The following is a 3,821-nucleotide window of genomic DNA, read 5'->3' as shown; positions in this document are numbered from 1 at the left end:
CAAATTTTTTAAAGTCATTTTGGCACTAAGTTGTTACTGGAAAAAAAAAATTGATTTTTTTTGTACTCCCCTGAAAAATTGGTACCACTACTCCACTTCTAGCAACCAGTTATCAGGTTGCACTCTGCAATCAGCAAATCTGTAATCAGATTCTTTTGAACTCTTCCACAAGTCTTGTCACAGCACCTTTCTTTCACTACGTGATTTCTGCCTGCACAAACACAATTTAATATTGAAGTTCATTTAGATTAGCTGTTGTAATGTTGCTTGATGAGCTGCCAGATAGGCACGTGTAGATACTTCAGCTGAGATTTGATCTGTTGCTGCTAAACTCTCACTTGCCTGAGGTTTTCATAATCCTTAGGGCATTACCTCGGCTGCTAATTACTTCTCTCATCATGTACAAAGTTGTGTTATTTCCCTTAAAGGTGATGCATCATCTTTATCCAGCTTAACTTGCAGACCTGCAAGGTAACCGTCTGCTTCCAGTTGTTCCATTGAGTTTCTTGTTCTACTGGTTTCCTGTCAGCTTCCACTTTTCAATTACAGTAATTTGGAAACACTGATTTCAGTAGCTATGCTTCTAGATTTTTGAATGTAGTTAACTTTACCTACTGGGCATACCTGTCCCTGCTTCCTTTTCAGATGAATGCACAGTGTCAGCAGTTGCATATCCATGCAATGATTGTGTCTGACTTGCAAAAACATTTTAAGGTATCTATGTGCAAAATGCCATGGAGGTATACTTTGTACTGTGTTATGCACTGTGGAGCAGGCCAAAGGAGAGGACATGGTTTAATCATTAGAAACCTTGGACTGAGAGGCGTTACTTTAGGTTTCTATTCTTGGTTTTAATGCTGACTTAACATGTGACTTGTGTGAGTGATATAACCTTTGTATGCCCCTGCCGACCCACAGATAAAATTAGTATTATAATCTCTACTTCTCAAGTTTTGTCATTAAAAAGAGTACACTGGTCTGTCTGCTGCAAGCCCCGTCTGAAAGCCTGCTAAATATAAAGTTCAGCTCTGAGGATTCATTTTCATCCCTTCCCATCCTCATCCTTCACTGGCACAGCTTCTCCTTACTGGGGTACTGGCCCATACACCCAGTTAGTGATCTCTCACAACTACATTTCAATAAGCCAAAGGAACTATAAACCAGAAGAATGAGGGTTGTGAGCACGGGAGAAATCACATCTTTGGTGTATGGCCTATGAATAAACGAATCACTCTCACAAGCAATCCTGGTAGCTGTAAACCTCAGCTTCAGAGTCAAAGGAAATAATTCACTACCTGACCTTAGCCTTTTTGACCTGCCTAATCCAGACAAACAAATTTTGGTAGTTGTAGATAATGAGAAGGTTGAAAAAGCCAGAGCACCAATTAGTGGGGGGCTTTGTGCATAATTCTGTGAGGCAGCCAGGTGCCATGTTGCCATAAATGATGTATTTGGGTTGGATAAAACTGACAGCTATGTTCCTCCATGGCCCATAGATGAGCCATGTTGAGTATGTTTTATTTCTGCAGGAGTTAAAAATATTGCACTTATGCAGCTTGTAAGTGGTACAGATTTACATATGCATGAGTCAAAATCTTTTTTTTTCCCTTGCTCTTGTGAGTAGACCAGACAGAGACAAAATGGACCTCAACAGGAATTGGCCCAAATGTGTGTCTGTCTTATGGCTCTGCTCTACAAAATACCTCTCACAGGAGATATGAAAGATCTTTGGAAAAACCTACTCTTTAAGTACAATCTACTGCTGACAGTGCTGATTTGGATCTGTGCTACTCTTCTCCTCAAGTTTGTAATCTTCAAAATAAAAAAAATGAGAAAATGGAAGTTCCTGAAAGCTGGAGCCCAAAGAGCAAAAGAACAATTTAGAGTTTTAAGTGATACTCTTGGGCCAAATTTAACAGTGAGGAGAAACTCAACTTTGTTAGCTCCACCTTCATGTGTGGGGACTGCAAGAATTAGTGGAAGATTCCAACTGTAAAAGGAGTATTACCAAATTAGGAAAAAAAGGAATGGGAGGAAGGGAAGGAAGGAAGGGAAGGAAGGATGGAAGGATGGATGGATGGATGGACAGATGGATGGATGGATGGATTTTAATAGCCACTGCTGCAGCAACAGATTTCCACAAAAGGGTGGAAAAGAGTGCTGAAAAGCCACATATTCTATCCTTGAATTTGTGCATCTGCTAAAAAAATAATCAAGCCAAGAGGGAGACATTAAAAAATGAATCAATTACAAAAATTGAAATAAAATGTAATGTATGAGTGATTATATCTGATGAAACAACTTGGAGAAGGGACCAGAAGTTCTGTGTGTTAGCACAAAGCCTAACTCTTAAGCCTGATACATATCCTCTGAGTGTTCCTGGAATGAGTGATAACACTGATAGAAAGATAAGTGAGAGAGGCACAAAGCCTTAAGACATTATTTATTATAACAAAGTACCTCCTTTGCTGAGAGGGTAAATATTTATTAGAGACAAGGGCTGATGTCAAAACTTCTACTGACTCCACTTACAGCAGAATTTTCCTCATCACCCTGACGTTTAGCCAGTGCAGATAGCAGAAGACTACTCTCTCTTGTTTGACCACAGCTATACTGGTATTCAACTTCATACCTGTAGTGCTGAAGCAGTACAGGAAGTAACCTTTCCCTTTTGTTTCCCAATCATTCCCAAAGTTATTTTTCTAACTACTAGCCCTTTGATTTTTTAATATTTCCTTTTCAAACATAGAAGTGTATTATTCCAGAGGAGTCTCTGTGGATACACTGTACTCAGAGACAAAATAGCATCTTTGTTCCAGTTGTGTTACCTTCCTGTAAAGACTAGGCTAGCTGCTTGTAGAGCACACAGGACTCACATTTGGGGAGTTTTCTACAGTAATCCAGATAGTCGCTATTTTTTTGAAACACAGCCCATCATTCATGTTACCATGAAAACATTCATGTTATCTTAAATGTATGGCCTCACATGGCTTCCAAGAGAAACACTTCCTAAAATACAAGGTGTAATATAAACTTGGCTGCATATGCAAAGGAAAACTAAGTACCAAAAAACAAAAATACTGCCTCAAATCCAAGGAGCTTGAGACAGGAAAGTTTCTGTCATTCCTCTTGAGAAATTAGAGCCCATTCACATTTAAGCTCTTCTCAGAAGCTTGTTCTGAACTTCTTGGAAAGAATTCAGGAAAGTGGAACAAATAGCATTTCTTGTAATTCTTCAGTCTTTTACAATGGACAATATTATTTAAAATTATTTAGAAGAAAAGCCATCATATTAATCCAGTAGAACTGCATACTTCTATAATAAATGCCAATTGACAGTAGCTTTTCTCATCTTGATTACTTTTTATGAACTCATGAGAAGTAGTCCCTGAGCTCCTGAGGGGCCTGCAAACCACTGAGGGGAAAAACTCTGACCTACTCTGTTCTGAGGTTTATACCATAGCCCAGCAGCAGGCATATGCTGTTTAGAAAATACAGAACAACTAAGTCTCTAGCCAGTATTGAAAATTAACACCCCTGGAAGTTCAGCGGTAAGGCGATGAGGGTGTGGCAGTAAGTTTATTATAATTATCAGGTACTACGGTGGGGTGTGTTGCATGGATGACCATGGATGTTCCTAATTAGGCTGATGTACAGAAAGCTATGCCAACAGGTATCTTTACAGGTCTGGATGGCAAGGCAAGTGCAGGAGAATGTAGGGAATACATGCATTTTTGTATTTTCATGAAGTAGAAAACAAGGGAATCAAAGTCTTAGGCTCTAAAATATGAAGGTTCTTCAGGGTGTTCCATGAATAAAAC

This window comes from Corvus brachyrhynchos, unplaced genomic scaffold (assembly GCF_000691975.1).
Source record: "Corvus brachyrhynchos isolate BGI_N302 unplaced genomic scaffold, ASM69197v1 scaffold105, whole genome shotgun sequence".
NCBI classification, from domain to species: domain Eukaryota; kingdom Metazoa; phylum Chordata; class Aves; order Passeriformes; family Corvidae; genus Corvus; species Corvus brachyrhynchos.
This window is presented reverse-complemented; position numbering follows the sequence as displayed.